Here is a 12,580-nt window from a genome sequence, read left to right on the forward strand (position 1 = left end):
ATACCCCGTTCTCATTGCCTAAAAAACCCGGGTATTTGGCAGGGCGAGCGGTAATTTCCCGTGTCGTGTCTCAGTGTGAACGCGTCCTTTTGAAATTCCCGGGTGTTATGCCCCGGGAATTACACACGGGTTTTTTGCAGGGTTTTTCCTGGGTAAAACACGGGTGTACTTCAGTCTGAACAGCGCAGACACGGGTTTTTCAAACATGATGGAAAAAAAGAAGCTCATTGGCGGATGTGATCATGTGACGTGACGTCCATTTCATGCTGCGTCTGACGTCCATATGCTGCGTCGAGGAGAGCAGACATGTCGCACTGGAGGGATGAGGAAGTGCTCGAGCTGCTAGCAGTGAGAGGAGAGGAGGAGATAAAAAAGCAAGTGACCGGCACAGTGAAGGACTCCGTTGTTTACTACAACATCGCCAAAATCCTGTCTGCCCGTGGCATCTTCAAAACGCAGCAACAGGTAGTGAATAAACTCAAAGCCCTGCGGAAGCAGTATGCTAAGGTCCATGACCTAAACAGGAGGAGGAGTGGTGGTGCCCGTATGGACTGGCCATTTTATGACCAGTGTAATGTCATCTTTGGGAACTCTGCACTGGCTAATCCCATATCACTGTCCTCCTCCAGCAGTTTTGCTGGCAGTGCAGCAAGTGTCTGTGAAGAAAACGCAGTAGCAGCAGCAGCGTCACCCATTGACCTTGAGGCCACAGACAGTGAAATGGATTCCCGCTCAGTCCATGGTGAAGCCCAATGTGAAGTTCTGGATTCATCATTTAACTCCCACAATTCAGCTGTAGGCCCCACGGCATTCTCTTCACCTGTGCAGCATCCGCCATCACCTTTGCAGCGACCACCATCAACGCCTGCATCATCACTACCTGCTGAAGGAAGTCCAGCCTTTGAAGCATTGCCACAGAGTGCACGTCCAAAGTTGCGGACCAACAGTAAGTTTATAACTTTTTACACACACCATTATTACACAGTACTATATTTTTGTTTATTAAAGAAATATGTCGCAGCATGTAGCAAGAGTGCAGGAGGGAAAAGGCCTCAAGCATGCATGTGCCAACACTGCTTTTTTATTTAAGTATTTTTGAAATTTAACATCCACATGCATCTGTGCAGAGGGGATCTGATTCAGGCCTGTCAGCAACATTGCTAACACGTCTGAATGAGAAGTTAAAGTTTTACTGATATCTAGCCTTCAGCACAGATGGTTTTCCAAGTGCATGGGCACCAACAATGTCTTTTGGGTAGAAGGAGAAGTAACATTATTATAGTCTTGTATAGTAATGTGTTGTTTGTTTTTCCCATAGTTTATAATGTGCCACTGAGAAGAAAGAGGTCCACTAAGATGGAACAAGCCACAAAAGCAATGACCACCGTAATGCTTGAACACCTGAAGGAAATGGATAATTCAATGCAAGTTCATGAAGATGCTCGTCTGCAGCGATTTATGGACAATGAGCGTGACCTACAGAACACGTTCATTACTGCCATTGTTGGTATGCATGAGCGTATCAATCGAGAGAACCGAGATACGCAGATGGAGTTCCTTAATAGTCTATTTAGGGCACAAGGCCATGCACTGCCCCAGCCACCACACAATAATTTTCAGTATGGTTATCCAATGTATAGCGCAGGCCAACCAAATTTTGTAGGCCCAACCCAGGGGAACATGGTGCCATACAGCACACCTCACCCACCACCAATGTCACACCTTTTCCCTGAGTATGCTGCTGGGACTCCTCAGCCTCAAGCAAATGACCTCCATTTCCCTGAGCGTACAGCAGGTCCACCTCAGCCTCCCCCAGTTCCACCGCACTCCTCAGAGTATGCGTCTGGGACACCACAGCCTCCAGCAAATCCTCGACATTTCCAAGAGCGTACAGCTGGTGCACCTCAGCCTCCACCAGTTCCTCCGCAGTGCCCCGAGTATGCTGCTGGGACACCTCAGCCTCCAGCAAATCACTGCCATTTCCCTGAGCGTACACCGGGTGCAACTCAGCCTCCCACAGTTCCACCACACTGCCTTGATTATGCGGCTGGTCCACATAGTCATGCGGAGAATCGAACGGCTCCAAGAAAGGAAAACCCCCGCTACCATGTGCTGTAGAGGTGTTTATTGACTTTTTGTTTATTTGTCTGCCCACCCGGCCTGTACAGAAGTTATGTAAGGCATTTGGGTATTGTCATTACAGTTTTATTATATTTTTCTATGTGCATTTTTGGTACACTTTATGCTATTTAACTAAAAAAATATATGTTGTACATATGAATAAAATATGTACAAACAAACAGAAATGTTTTTGAAGTTTATTGAAAATTAAAAACTATAGTACACTAGTGGGTTAAAGCAAATATGTTATTGGTAATGGTGTTGCGAATGTCTTCTGCACATGTGTTTGTCCCCTCATACATCTCAGAATCTGCAGAGTGATCTGATTCCTCAGGCTCCAGTACGGTCCATTCTGGTAGAAACTGTTCTTTCTTAAACTCACATATGTTGTGCAACACACAGCAGGCAGCAACTACATGAGGCATGAAGCTGGTATCAATGTCATTGCGCTTCATTAAACAACGCCAACGGCCTTTTAGACGGCCAAAGGCATTTTCTACCACCATTCGTGCAGAACTGAGGGTGTGGGTGAAATCAATTTGTTCCGGGGTAAGTTGATGGCGCTGGGTGAACCCCTTCATTAACCATCGTCGTAATGGGTATGCTGCATCCCCGATTATATGTACTGGGATCTCCACCCCATCGATGATCTTCGATTTCTGCAAAGTAAAATAAGAGTTACAATATGGAATTCTTGGAGTACAAGTATGCTATTCAGATTGCCACTTTTCTCTACCGGTGTAAAGAGAGACATTGAAAAACAACAATACATGTGGTACGTTGGTTATACATACATGCATACATAACACTAAAAATATCCCAACTGCAACATGCAAAAACATATCTTTACCTCTCTAGGGAACAACCAGCCATCCTGCTTCTCCTCAGCAATAAGGTATAGGTCCGAATTTGCTAGAACCCTTGCATCATGGGAACGGCCAGGCCAGCCAATGAAGACATCAGTGAAGCTGAAAATATAAAGTGTTAAGATTTCTGTTTAGTTACCCTAGCAATACGCAAAGTACAGTTTAATATTATCATAAAAAAATGTACTTACCAATATTTGTGGTCCACTACAGCCTGTAGAATTATGGAGTGCCAGCCTTTGCGATTAAAGTAATCCGCATGGTTTTCTGTGGGGGCAATAATAGGAATGTGTGTACCGTCTATAGCTCCAGCACACTGTGGATATCCACGATGCAGGAAACCAGTGATGATGTCGTCCAACCTTTGTCCTTGAGGTAAGGTGATGAAACGACGGTAAAGTCCTTCCAGCAAAGCCTGCGTCACCTCATGGACTATAGTGCATACAGTGGATCTCCCCACTCCAAACAAGCAGGCGACTGTGCGGTATTCTCCCGGTGTAGCATACCACCATAGCGCTATCGCTAGTCTCTTTCTAGGTGAGATGGGTATTCTGCAGTTTGTGGTCTGTCTGGAAAGTGCAGGGGTTAGAAGGTCCAGCACATACTGAAAGGTCCCACGTGACATGCGAAAATGCTCCATCCACTGGTCATCCTCATAACCCTCCACTGTAGACCAAAATACCTCGCCATGAGAGCAGTCTCTGGTCCACATTCGCCGGGTACTGGATGTGCTGAACCTCAATATGGAGGTAACGCTGGAGGTGATGAAAGCTCTTCTCCTTCGCACATAATGAAGGCGAGCACTGTCTCTCTCAGCAAGAAATTGCGCTCTCCTCCTCTTCAAAGTGCATTGTGCAAGGTAGCACAATGTAAGCAGCTGCAGCAAGCTCTCATTTGCTGCATGAAACAGCAAAATGGTGCAAAACAAAAGCATCTCATCAGCCATGATTCCAGCAATGCAGTGTGCTTGGAAAAAACAGGCCACTTTATATGACATCATCCTCAGCCAGCCAATAACAGCTGCTTTCTAAAACAGCCAATCACAGCTACTTTTTCAACAGCCAATCAAAGCTGCTTTTATATTCACACACTTGTTGGCAGGGCAGACCAGGGGAAGCAGTGTGAACGCGTCATACACGGGAATTTCCCGGGTTTAAGGTGCTGTAGAATGGGGAAGAAAAGTATCCATTCTCTGTGCCCCGCCAAAAACACGGCAAGAAAAACACGGGATTTTGCAGGGGCGGCAATGAGAACATGGTATAAGAGAGAATGACAGGTCCCACGGAGGAGACAGAGAGAGCCGGCGACGCTCCCCGCTCTGCATTCTCTATCATTTCTGCTGTCCTCCTTCCGGTCTGCGCTGCACTAGTACTACCTGTCACAGTGTGTATGACAGGCAGCAGCGCCGGAAGCTTATTCACTTACAGAGCTGATCTGTACCTCCCAAGATGTCCGCACAGGCTGGCAGTAATAACTGCGTCCTCTGCCTGCTGCGTGATGGATTTCTCTTCCTGCTACTAAGCACGGAAGTTTTCACTCTGCAGTCTGCACTCCGATTACAAGCCCGGCCCTCCCCCTCTACAAGCTGCTGCTGCTTCACATCACAGGGAGCCTAGACAGACGACAGGAAGATTTAACCCTCTGTCATCCTGGTTTTTTTACAGTAAGCTTCAAAAGTGTGTTTAATTTTTGTATGTATGTGTATGTGTGTGTGTGTGAGGGGGTAATGGGCATAATGTATTGTGTCATATTCTGTGGTGGGCATTACAGTTTGTGCCACAATGTGTAATGGGCATTATGGTGGGTGCCATGATGTGTAGTGGGCATTATGAGGTGTGCCAAAATTTGTAATGGGCTTAATGTATTGTGTCATAGTCTGTAATGGGCATATCGGTGTGTGCCACCATGTGTAATGGGCATAATGGTGTGTGCCACCATGTGTAATGGGCATATCGGTGTGTGCCACCATGTGTAATGGGCATATCGGTGTGTGCCACCATGTGTAATGGGCATAACGGTGTGTGCCACCATGTGTAATGGGCATAACGATGTGTGCCACCATGTGTAATGGGCATAACGGTGTGTGCCACCATGTGTAATGGGCATAACGGTGTGTAATGCCTCCTTTTTGTAATGCCACGCCTCCTTTCCATGAGACCACGCCCCCTCTTCACAGCGCAAGGTGGGCCTGTGTGCTCAAAATGCCAGGGCCGATTTCTGGTCCCAGTCCGGCCCTGCACACAGGCAATGGCCCTTATTCTGGATGACTTGCAAGGTTGCCAAGTTTGCAGCCTTGCGAGTCCACCAGTTGCCGCCCGCACAGCTCCCCCCCCCCCCCCCCCCTTGCACGGCGCAATACCCTGCAGGCATGGGAATGGATGATTTGCATAATCATCCATTTGCAGCCTTGCATCTGGGCACAAAATCATTTGATGGTCGCCAACCCTTTAAATGATTTTTCAGACGCTCGCAAATCTAAGACACCTCTTTGGTGTCTTATATCTGCAATGCCTGTACGGGAAGCAAGCGGGTAGCTGATATCTGCTGACATCCACCCGCACCATCGAGAAATTACAATGAGAACGCCCAGCTATTTCATGGGAACACCCATGAAACGCTGGTCATTCCCATGGACAAATCCCCCGGCCCTCAACCCCACACCCCCCAGCCGCACTGTTGGTTCACCGTGGCCACTCGCACACTGCGGCTGCACATGCGCTTAACTGACTATGGGCAGTCGCAAAGCATCGCTCCCCTGCATGAACAGGCAGGGGAGTGAACCAATCTGAATAAGGCCCAATGTCTAGGTCAACAGTCGACACCAAAAGGTCAACATGCACAAGGTTGACATTGATAAAAGGTCGACATGAAACAGTTAGCATGCATTGGTACACATATGGGGCACAATGTAATAGGGTATGACATCAGAAAGTGAGAGATTTTGGGAGAGAGCATTTTTTTTAAAGCAGCAATCATTTACATGGCAGAAGTAACCAGGTTTTGCAGTGTATATGATTGCCGCTTTATACAAATGGGAAAACTCTCCCAAAATCTCTCTTTTTCTGATTCTCACACCCCATTACATTTGGTCCCATATGGTTGAAATACATATGGACGACATGGTCAAAAGGCCAACACTAGCAAAAGGTCAATTTGCCTATGGTTGACACATGAAAAGGTCGACATGAGCTTTGGGTTTAAAAAATAAATTCATACTTTACCATCCACATGGACTCTAGGAATGGTAAAGTGGGCCATATGCAGTAGGAATGAAGCGAGGCACCTGGCCAGGGCATGGCAAGTGAAGGGGAAATGGCACACTAATTGGGGGTCCTTGTGCTCAGGTGTAGACATTGGCCCAATAAAAGTTAAAAACTCATGTCGACCTTTTTATGTTTCGATATTTTACATGTGTCGACCTTCAGCCCACGGCTATCAGGGGCATTGGGGACAGCCGCGGGCTTCAGCATGGGCAGGCAAATTCTGGAGGGGGTGGGAAACCACTTCTTTGGCAGTGTCCCCACTTCCCCAGGACCCCTGCTGACCGGTCAGGGGGATGATGCTTTGGCCAGGGAGACTTGTATAAAAAGGGGTACGGTCGTATTGTCAACCCGACTTAGGTCGACAGTCATTAGGTTGACACCTTTGGGTCGACAGGCAATTAGGTCGACAGGGTTCTAGGTCGACATGGGTGAAGGTTGAAAGGTGTCTAGGTCGACATGGGACAAGGTTGACATGGGTTTAGGTCAACAAATGCGTTAGTTCGACATGGGTTAGGTCGACAGGTCGCGAGGTCGACATGGGTTCTTCCACTGTTTTTTGAGCTAACATGTGCCGACAGGCGGTATTTTATGCCCTACCATACACTAGGGCGTGGTGGGAGAATAAAATAGTGTGCCCGAAGCATTGCGAGTGAAGCGAGCATTGTGAGGGGCTGCGGTTGACTTCCAACTGTGTCGACATTCGGGTCAAAAACCAGTGAAAAAAACCCATGTCAACCTCGCGACCTGTTGACTTAACCCATGTCGACCTAACACATATGTCGACCTAAACCCATGTTTAGGTCGACCTTGTCCCATGTTGACCTAGACACCTGTCGACCTTCACCCATGTTGACCTAGAACCCTGCTGGTTTTATAAAATTCAGGGGAACCCTATTTGTTTTGCCCAGCGATTTTATGAAACCAGGACCGTTTCTTTGAGCCCGGGGATGGTTATGCTTAGGAGGGGGGACCCAACGCTGTTTTTTTTTCCCTGAATTTAATAATTTTCCCTGTTTTTGAACAGAACCATGCACAGATCACACTGGTCGGTGCATGGTTCTGTCAACTTCGCCCATCACAACCTGGTCTGTTGTTGTGGCGAATTTAGTAACGGTTTCCCGAATTCGCGTCCCATTAAATTTGCGATTTGTATACTTTACAATGGGAAAACATCTGGATGCGAATTCCAGAGCGACTAAAAATCGCCAAATCATAATGTGTGAATTCGCGGAAAAAAAGTGCGCTTTTTTGCCGCAATTTGCATCCAATAAAGTGTTCTGAAAAAGTGCGAAAACTGAGCTTTTTTTGCGTCAAATTCACACCCCCCCCCCCCAAAAAAAAGATTCCTACTAAATGTAACCCCAAGTTTCTTTAACTGTTATGATGGGATGGGAATGAATCTATGGTATGGCTTTTATGAACTATATAGAATACAGGTTGAGTATCCCTTATCCAAAAAGCTCGGGACCAGGAGAATTTTGGGTACATGTTTCCTAGCAGGGCGCGCAGTATTCTAACGTACGCTACCATAGTAAAATCGCATCGCATTGCATCTCATGGGCCATTATAGTGCAATGCAATTTTTGTATGTAATTTATTCACTGCTCTGTTGGCCTCAGGGGATCGCATTGCACCTCCCGCAAAATTGCATGCGATCGCATGCGATTTTATAGGGTGCGATGCCATGCCATTAGCTATGCACTTGTATGACATACAATGATGTTTTGCGTGGCGAGCGGCGTTTTCATTCCCCCACTATCCACGTCGGTGTGGAGTTGATTTTATATAGTGTGGCGAGCGCAGCGAGTCACCGAGCCAAAAGCGCGGCGAGCGCAGTGAGCCCTGCAAGGGGACGCGGAATACATATAAAGTAAAAAAAAAAATTTTTCACTTTCTGGAATATATGGTTTTCGGAATAATTAGGAAAACGGATATTCGGATAAAAGATACTCAACCTGTATATGTCAAAAAGTACTTTATAGGAACATATCAAAGCTTTCCACTGACAATGCAACTGACTACAGGTGGTGGTACCCACATCAACAGTGATGGTACACTTACAGTACTTACCTTGTGGCTGCCATATGTGCATACAGTGAAATATGAAGCCATATTAACGTAACACTGCAGTAATCATCTGAATTAAGCAACAATGAATGTGGTTTATTTAGGGTAGTCCGTTGTTCCAATGCTATTTCTTCAGCACATTTGTGGCCATGTTACAGCACCTGCTTTGCCTCAGCCAATATGGTAGACAAAGCACACCAACATGCAAAACACAACTTTCTACCAATAAAAAATGTATACTTTTAATAATCACATGCCAAACTAGAGACTTAAATCATAAATAATAATACAATAGCAATAATAATAATAATAATAATAATAATAATAATAATAATAATACAAATAATGCCATCACACTGATAATAACAAATAAATAATAAATTATAATTGTTTAGGGCAGTAGATAACTCCTTCAAAACTTTTCAACATTGCTTATTTGTAAGGTGCAGCAAAACCACATAGATCTGGACAGCGGACTCAACATCCATAACATCAGATATTGAGGCGTACATCTGCTATATATTGGAGTCTTTGAGATGTCTGCATAGTATATAAAACATTGGGGGAGAGGGGTGTGTGCTAAGCTTTTGAGACAGGAGAGAGATAAAATTACCAACCAATCAGCTCCTGATATTTTTTAAACACAGTCTATAACATAGCACTTGGGAGCTGAATGGCTGGTGCTTTATCTCTCTCCACTGTATTTAGTAATTATCCACATTAATTTGCCAACCTAGAACCAGTGGACTGTGAATACCACAGTACCTTCACCTGTCTCCATCTCACACAATAATTTATAGGTCGAGGGTAAATATATCCTGAGCATTTGCATTGTGATTCGTATACTGATGTTGCCTTTTACTCTTTTTTAAATGGTGTCTATCATTTCTCAGAAATAATTACAAATAACAAAGTCCTGTTCTAAATGTAATCACACTGAGTTTGCCTCCACTAGGGGTGGGCAATAAGCATCCCTCCAGCTGTTGCTGAACTACACATCACAGCATGCCTTGCCTTAGTTTTGCTATTTGGCCATGCTGAAACTGAGCAAGGCATGCTGGGATGTGTAGTTTACCAACAGCTGGAGGGTCACTTATTGCCCACCCTGTTCTAAACAGTATCCTCTTGCACAGTAGTCTCTTGACATAAATATTGCATTTTTTATACTTAACCTAATCACTAAAACATCAGAATCATGTAGAATATGTGATAGGTAAACCCAGGGACCATTTGATACAGTCACAACACAAGTATACAAAGTAGGTAGCAGAAAAGATGCAAGATGCCAAAGACAATGACATCATCTGACACATTACAGACATAAGACTGACTGACAGTGGAACTGCAATACTCAGCCTGTAAGGCTGCTGGCCAGGAGATGCTTTATTCTTCCATATGCAGAGAACAAAGAGCCCATCTCCACTACAGAACTGGGGCTCAGTTACAAAGCCCAATTATATCAATTATCCCGAGAGGTGTAAAGTTTTGGGGTGGATTGAGCTAGCATAAACTACTCCTGTGACATGATACACGTCACAGCATCTCTGCTTACAGGGGGGCATACATGAAAGGATTACGCAGCAAACCTGCCATTGCATTGTTGTCCTGTTCATCCCCTATTCTGTCTACACTATTCTCACCATGTAACCGGGGATCACTAGTGCACAGCCATGCATGGCCCTATCAAGAGCTAAGATGTTTATTGAATATAGATTTACAATACCTCAGTGACAGGAAAGCATCAAGGATGAGAGGTACACGGGCAGGCAGGATGGTTTCTGCAGCTGCTGTATGGCTCTGTCTGTCTGTGCCTCTGGGCTGCACAACTCCTAGAGACCGCTAGGGGTGCTACTGGCACAAGAGGAGGAGTTCTATGAACTAACAACAAACAAACCATCATTGTAATTGAACGCTTATCAACATTGGGAGATTTGTATCAATTCAAATTGCAAGTGTTGTATATTATTTGCTGGGTAGATGATATTTATGATTACACAGAATGTAAAATCCATTTGGAGCTACATATTGGAGTGTATACATACCTGGCTTAGACAACCTATGTACCTCAAAGATATGCTGGCACAGATTGGAAAGCCAAGCAGGTTTTAAATATTCATATCCATAGGAACAATGTTATGTTGATTTATGATATTTCTATTAAGGCTTTACTTTCATTGGGTATTTTATAAACTCTTCTTTGGCCAATATAACGTTACTGGCCAACCATATTGCATACCTCCCAACATGACCCTCTCCAGGAGGGACACAATGCTCTACTTCTGGACTTTCCTCTTAATGTATGATTACCATCACCTGTGTGGAAGCACCTTTCTTATCAATTAGCCTGTTAAACACAGGTGCTGGCAATGATACAATATGAGGGATGTCCAGAAACAGAGTATTGTGTCCCTCCTGGAGAGGGTCATGATGGGAGGTATGATATTGCTCGAAAGCTAACACAGGCACCCCCCTGGACAAGACACCCCCAGGACGGGACAACCGTTCCGGGGTCTTGTCCGGGTCCAGTTTTTACATGGTCCCCTGTGTGTTCTACAAAGATTTCATTTATATTTTACTGTATTACAATAGTTTACTGTATTCTGAAAGTTTACTGTATATCCAAATGTAACAGTATCCCAAAAGTTTACTGTATACAAAAGGTGATAGAACGAATTCATCATATCAACTGAACAGAGCCGGCCCTAGCCTAAATGACGCCCTAGGCAAGATTTTGGCTGGTGCCCCCTAGCACCGCCACTAGTTCCGCCTCTGACCCTGCTCCCCTTTCCCAGCACCATCAACCCTCATCATAGCAGTCATCATTTTGGTGCTCCTATCCGCAATATTTAAAAAGAAGCAGTGCACAAATTCGGTGCGCAGCCCAAACAGGGGTGTGTTCTTGCTGGGAAGGGGCATGGCCACCCAATAGTACCCCCAATTCAAATTATGCCACATATTATACACAGTAGTGCAACTTTATTCACATTATATCATGTGATGGTGTCCCTTATTCACGTTACATCACACAGTAATACCACTTTACCTTATGAACATTACTCCTCACATTATTCACATTATACCCTTAGAAAAAAATCCTGAGAAAATATTGTATTTTAAGCACCTCCATGGCCACACTGCAACCCAGCACAAAGCAGTGTGTGCTGGGCAGAGGAGAAGATCTGCAGCTGCTGCTGTCACTTAAGGTGAGGGGGCCCGGGGCCCTCACTGGGCCCTTCCATCAGACTTTGGCCTGGGTAATTTGTACCCCCTAAGCCTTTCTCTCGGCACCCCTGATAATACCACACAGTAATGCCCCTTACACATGACACACATTATTAATGTCCTTATAACCATAATGCCCCTTACACATTATGCCAACCTTTATTAATGCCCTTCATACACATAATGACACACATAATGCACCTTACACATATGTTGCACATTATTAATGCCCTTATACACATGACACACTTAATGCCCATTACACATATGTTGCACATTATTAATGCCCTTATACACGACACACATAATGCCTTTTACACATGTCGCACATTATTAATGCATTTATACATGACACACAGAATGCCCCTTACACATATGCCGAACACTATTGCACAACCAACCCACCCGCAGACAGCACTCGCACAGCCGCTAACACTGTGACCTCTGCCTCTGCTTGGATACAGATGTGTCCTCATACATCTTGCCTAGGCCATGCAGCTCCTGGCCAGTTCTGCTAACGTTGGGTGCCTTTTTTGCTGAAAATTCATCTTATTTGAATTGTTATGACCAGTACATACAAGGAGCTTCCGATGATTAAAATGATATGTGGCATGAATATATTCTGTGTGCGACTGTGGCTGTACCTGCATACGGAATGCTATGTTACAGTGATTTCCATGAATTCCCTATTTCATATGCAGATACAGCCTCACTCACACACAGAATATAGGCATGCTGCATATCATTTTAATCAGCAGAAGCTGCTGATGCCCCAAGGCATTCCAAATGCCCTAGGCAATTGCCTAGTTTGCCTATGCCTAAGGCCGTCTCTGCAACTGAATTTAGGGAAGAAAATAATTAGCAATAGCTTCACTAGAGTTTACAAAATCACTCAACTTGACCACTTATAAAAATCTGCAACCTTATTGCCAGAAGAAAGGGTCTGAGTGGGAGAGGTAGATTATTCAGGACATCTCTCGCGGGTTCAGATTTGTTAAATACTGTTGCTGTCAATGTCTGTATTGCTGTGGAGAACTGCAA

At 44.9% G+C, this 12,580-nt stretch overlaps 1 protein-coding gene across 1 annotated transcript in view; it reads right to left on the reverse strand.

Annotated features, from left to right (window-relative positions):
* Positions 1-10,151, reverse strand: part of TP53BP1 (tumor protein p53 binding protein 1) — a 94,255-nt gene extending 84,104 nt beyond the window's left edge. Inside the window, exon 1 of the mRNA XM_083184072.1 lies at positions 10,041-10,151. The gene's annotated coding sequence lies outside the window, so the exon portion shown is untranslated. The remainder of the gene's footprint in view (positions 1-10,040) is intronic.
* Between the last annotated feature and the right edge of the window lie 2,429 nt (positions 10,152-12,580).

The sequence above is a fragment of the Crinia signifera genome, chromosome 4 (genome assembly GCF_055691185.1).
Source record: "Crinia signifera chromosome 4, ASM5569118v1, whole genome shotgun sequence".
NCBI lineage: Eukaryota > Metazoa > Chordata > Amphibia > Anura > Myobatrachidae > Crinia > Crinia signifera.